Here is a 6,494-nt window from a genome sequence, read left to right as displayed (position 1 = left end):
ATTAAACGAATTCTGGAAATTATTTGAATTAGTTTACGGAGATCGAGATACATTCGAAATAAGAATATTTGAAATGTTCATGGAAACCAATTAATTTTAACGAAGTTCCTTCAAGTTAGCAAAGCAAAATATTATAACAAAAAAAAAACAATATGAAAAAAATAATTATCTGAGCTATGTAAAGAAAGAAGTTTGTTCGTCTGCGTTCGCTGCATTCCAATTAATAAGGATTTTCGTTTATGCAGTTTTCCCGGCAGTTGAAATGAAATAAAACAGAGGAAACTGTTTCGGATCGTGTTACGCTCGGAGGAACACGTTGGCCGTGTGTAAATTGTGTGTCGCCGGCGATATAAAAAAAGGAACATAGGCAAGGACCATCAAACAGGTGTCATAAAGCAAATACGTGCCAAATGGCCTCTCGAAGGATCCTCCCCCGCATTTATTGAGAGGACGACGATCTAGATCGAGCACACAAAACACGTCCCTCCACCCATCGATGAGAGCAAGAAGAAGACACAGCAAAGAGAGAGAGAGAGGACAAAAACTGAAATACAGGGTATATTCTGCTCCTTCGATTGTAGTTGTCCGGGGGTTAAAGGGGACACATAAATAAATAAATCAAAAGTTAAACCCTCCTCCCCTCCGACAAAGAAAAATATATAGAGAGAGAGAAGTAAGGGAGGAGAAATGCGAGAAATAAATAAAAATAACGTTGAAGCACACACTCAATAACGGCCGCAGCGCCACATGTTTTTTTAATATTTGGTCTCATATCGAGGGAGGACGACGGTCAGGACAATTCCACCAACTGAATAATGCAAAAATCTGGCATTTTCTTTTCCCTAAAAACCTCAGCTAAATAAATTAAACGCGAGGGAAATTTTAATCGTTCCGGGATCATCCCTAATCCCTCAAAAAAAAGCAGCGAAAAAATAAACGCTCTCCGCACAGCGATGCATAGGATTCTCAAAGGACCTGGGAAGATTTAATCGACCGCAAAACTGAAAAATCCCCACATACGTGACCGGAGTCATGCATATGAAACAACACACGTTTCCATTACGTCCTTCTAAATAATTAAATTTTCCTGTCCTGCGGTGGACCTAGATATAATGCATCGCATTATCGATTAATCACGTATCTTGTCTGTGTCGGCAGGTTGAAGTGAACACGCGGCGCACAAGGAATGGGATTTCCTTTTTTTTTTCAGGTTTTCCTGCTCGCAAAGTTCGGCCCAGTCGGGAAGAAAATTTATCACTTAGTCAAAAGAGGACGACGGAATATTTGTGTTTCTAGTGTTATTTGTCATGAGACCGGGACTAGGTGTACTCAATCAATTAGCCGAATCTCCAAGGATGTACTTTGAAAGACTGATAATGATAAATACCTCGAGGAAAGAAAACTAAGGACGAAATCCCGACGGGGCGGCCAAGTTTCATCGATGCTAAGTGCATAAAAAAAAGCTTCGGGTGGAAATAATGAAGAAAGCGGGACACGAAATACCGAGCTCCGAACCGCATAAAAGAAACAGTCGATGCAATTAATGAACGTCCTTTTATTAATTGCTGAAAGAAAAAACTGGAAAATCATTTTAATTGAATCGTTCTCATTTTACTGTTTTAAGGTAAACTTTCAAAAATTTATACTTAAATATTAACTTTTATCTTCAATAGTTCATATTGATATAATACATTTATAATGCTGAATTCACTTTATTGTAACCAAATATAGTCACATTCAAGTATCTTCTATTAAATGCATATCAAACTTATATTCATAATAAAAATATTTAATGTAACAATTATAAAATTATACAAAATATATCAATAATCTCGCATAATCTGCAAATAATATGATTATTTTTAAAATGGACTATTTGAGTTGTCATGAATATACTATGAAATTAACTTTCTTTTTTTTGTTGAATATGTTTTTTAAGTGTATTAAACTACTCTAGGACATCTATAATAACTTATATTTTCTTTTACCTGTAAACGGTAAATTATCGCTATTTTTTAATTGAAAATTTCGTGTGACATAGTACATAGTACATTTAAATTTAATAAATGAACAAAAACTAAGAAAATTATTACATATACATTATTTTTTATTAAACAAAGCAAAATACATTTAAAAAGATAATTATTGACAGAAACAATCCAGTTCTTTCTGAGAATGCGTACGTAGATAAATCGTCATTTTACTCAAAATTGTTTGCAGAAAAGAAGTCTCTTTCTCTCGTGACATACGTGGGTGGCAAGAATATGTTTTTTTTTTTTAATTTTTATTAAAATTACAAATTCCCGGTATTTTTTGTCAAAATTTACCGGTAATTATATTGACCAGTAAAAACGGTTAAGCGGTTAAACTAATTACTACTTAATTCTTACTACACAACTTGTATTTACACGCATTATTACTGTTAATGTATAAATATTTTCTTGCTTCAAATACATTGTCTATTGTAATGTGTTAACATGTTATTATTAACAAATACCTATTTGATGTCCCCTAAGCTTTATATATTTTTTTCTTATTGAGTTTGATAAATCAGTCTAGTTTTTCAATTGAAAACAGACAATGCACTTCAGGAAAACAAAATAAAGAAGTTAATCAAATGTGTAAAAAGCACACAGCATTAAGAGATGAAGAGAGTCCGTCCCCAGGCCAATAAAAGGTCAAGGGGCCAAGATTTTCGTCGGGTCTGCAGAATATCGATTCCGGCCATCGGACGAGGCTTCTATTGTACCATTTATTTGCACCGGGTAAATTACCGAATATATTTAATCAGACCTTTCCGCAAAGATAAACACATCAGAAGGCGATGATGAATCATGTAAAAACACAATTAATTTAATATTTATACTCCTTTTATATACGATTTAATTGAAGAGACAACGCAGCCAATTTCACAAGCATCGTATAATGATATCAATTAAATATTTACCTCTTGACTTCTGGTCCAATTCATTTTGCTTTGTTGCTCCTCTTCCAGCCAACATTAATTCCATTGTGGGGACCCGAGGAAACTTAATGTATTCTCCGCCCACCCCCCGTAATTATTCTATTCTAATCTTTTTTCTAGATTCCCGTTCCACCATCCATCCTTCCTTCGTTTAAGAAAGTAATGGAGAAAGAATTCTTGGGGCAAGTTTCCCGATTAATGTCTGATCAATATGAACTCCGCATCATTAAGGTAAAATGCATTGTTCGCATAAGACGTTAACGAACTGGATTCTAGTGTTTATGCTGACATGATTCAATACCACTCAAAACGCCCATCCATTAGCGAGGACCTCTTTCATCCCTTTCGCTGCAGTTCAATGAAATCCATTAGTAAATATTACTTCTGCGGTTGGGCAAGTTTAATGCCCTGAGGGCAGACAAAAAAATATTTGGCGAAGGTGCGAAAGTTTTCTTTACTAAAGTATCATCAAAAATTGATACTTATACAGTAAATATAATAAACTAGAATCGAGAAAACCTAAAGAGCAATAGTTACAAAAACATATACATTTTGGTGAAAAGAATTAGACTCGATTTTATTTCATTAACCCTTTGTAGATGAGTGTCAGATATATCCGCCCAATTTTTTTACAGAAAATTATGTTTATGCAAAATTATATGCATAGCCACTGTGAATGTGCAGTCATCGAATCTTAGTTCTTAAAGAAGCGCCTTAGACTTTTTCATTCGGAGCCTTCAAGTATTTGATTGAGATTTGATGTTTGTTATGTAGAGGCAGTATTTAAGTTATAAAAATAAGCCACTGCATAGCGCTTTAGATTCTGAACACGCTCGTCAAATCATCCTATGTTCGCAAAGGGTTAATATATTGCAAATCAGAGCAATAAAACAATATTTTGTATGCGATTTTATGCATAAATTACTTCTATGAAGATGTCTTTTGAAATTGGATTAAAAAATTGTATATTAATTTTTAGAGGAACAATGGTTTCAGTTTTTGAAAAGCTTTCGGACTTTGTATTGGTAACCCATGGAGGTACTTATTTAACTTTTGTGTAAATTGTCAATCATTAAATAAACAGGCGAGTATGTTGCCACGTCAATTTAAAGAACAAAAGGATATAACAATAAAATAATTCCTTGTTTTTATTAATGAAAACCTGTAATCAAAGCACGCACGTTCCGGTAATTAAAATTAAATCTCCCGCGCGCACGTTCTAAACAAAAAAAAACGAAGGGTGAGGTAGAATGAAATACGGTTGGCTGTGTAAAACGATACCGGCGTCCGCAATCGTCACTTCCGATCGTCCGCGCAAATCCGTATGGGATGTGTGTGTAATCAAAACAAATTATTTTAATCCCGATTCCGATTTGAATAAATATCCAGTATTGATTTCTTATGGCCGCGAAGCAACCGGTAAACTAAGTTGAAGTTGGAGGAATTGGACACTATCGGAATTGGGATTTCGAGGGATAAAAAGATGGTCTCGAAGTTTCTCTACCAACCACTTGAAATATGGTGTTCGGTGTTCAGCAATTCCATAGCTGTAAATTATCGTACCGATTTGTTTTATTTTAAGTTTAAGGCTCACAAGTGTACGTAATATTACGCTTATTACATCGCCGTAATATTACGCTTATTACTTGTTATGTAATTTGTTGCGCGACAATATTTAAACTTGCATATACAAGCCTTAAGATAAATATAAAATGTATGATTTAATGGAAAATAATGTTCAAGTATGTCTTTTTTGCGCAAATTATACTGTAACGCAATGCGCAGTAGAATTAGAAAACGTTCTGCGCTAATTTGAGATGCGCGCGCATATTTTACTTTATTTTAAGTTTTTAAAAGTAAAATATTTCAAAAAATTTATATAAATTTCTCTTCAGAAGATAGAAAGTTTTGTTGTAAAATAATATCAATATAAAGAAAATCAATGTGTTTGATAAAATTTAAAATACCAATATATTAAAACAAAAATAAACAAAGACGAAGTATATACAAAAAAGTAAATAAAAAAGAGGGAATAAAGAAGTCGCGTAGAAAGAAAGATAATGAAAAATTGTGTTTATTATTTATACATTTGTGCCTTGACAAAAAAAGCGACTGGAAAATCTGCCCATCCCGTTATGGGGTTGGGGGTTGCTGCGTAATTAATAATTTTAATTAAAAAAAAGTAATTGTTGTGTACTTTCGCTCTGTGGATGTCGGCGGATGAAAATAATAATGAGGAGAGGAGAAAAAAAATATGAAATAATAAGAGGAGATGACGTTAAAAGTGGAGGGCTTGCTTTCGAATTATTGGAATTGAATGAAGGAAAAGAATATAAAAAAAATATATGAAGAAGATGCTGTGGACGGAGAAGTCTCTCATTTATTACGTTTACATACATTTCTCATCTTTGAGAAAATAATAAACTGTCGTTGTTTTATAATTCTCTTGAGGAGGTCAAACCAAAGGCCGCCGCCGTCGGTATGCTAATGAGATTTTTTTCCCATTAACTTGAATATTTGTTTCAGGTTTGTGAAAAACATTAATATTTTTTATCGTTTATATAAATGTGAACTAACGTAATCAGTTAAAAAAAGACTTGGTTGTAGAAAATATGTAAACATAAATATTATCATTATCTTATAAACATTTACGCAAAAGACAAATGATCAAAGTACTTTCAAATAATGAAATAATACATTATAAAAAATACTTTTTTTATTCAAAGGACCCACAAATAAATCTCAACAATCATATACTTATCCACGATAAAAATAACGAAGTATGCATTGGAATATGTTGTTGTGAGTCTGCCGACTGTAAGATGCCGACATTCGATCCCCTTTCAATTAGTTAACCGTTTACGGACGTGCGGCGAATATATCCGCCGCAACAGTCGCGGAATGTCATATATTTGATTAAACTTTGACTTAACCCGACATTGGTTTTATAGGGCTCACGATAACTTTAATACGACTGTGGAAGGGTCCGCAAAGAGCACCCAAAATTAACAATTGTTGAAACATTTATAAATAATATGATTTTTTTTTTAATATTTCAATAATTCTTTATATAAAAATTAAAAACTACTTAAAAAATATGAAAACTAAACAAAATAGTTTCTAATATGTTGATATTAAAATTGTAAACTTTTATATAAGAGGGAAATGATCGTAGTAGTTCTAAATATTGAAATACTGAATTATTAAATATATTAAATACATTTCCAAGTAGTTTGAAAACGGGATGATACACTTTATGTTTGTGTCACCGTTGGTCGTTGAAGAATTGTATTTTATTCAGTATACTCACCGAACATACATTTCCTTTATTTTTACCTTAATATAATCTATAAATAATTAGGTACGTAAAACCTAAAATGTATATATTTAAACTCAGTATTTCCATCTCACATATATATTATTAATATTTGAATATAACATTTTAAAATAACTTAATTTATATAATATTAAAGGACCACTAAATTTTCATAACTAATTGTAATTTCTAAATATAGTTTCTATATCCGGA

The sequence above is a fragment of the Nicrophorus vespilloides genome, unplaced genomic scaffold (assembly GCF_001412225.1).
Source record: "Nicrophorus vespilloides isolate i.1.1-1 unplaced genomic scaffold, Nicve_v1.0, whole genome shotgun sequence".
NCBI lineage: Eukaryota > Metazoa > Arthropoda > Insecta > Coleoptera > Silphidae > Nicrophorus > Nicrophorus vespilloides.
Note: the sequence above shows the minus strand (reverse complement) of the source record.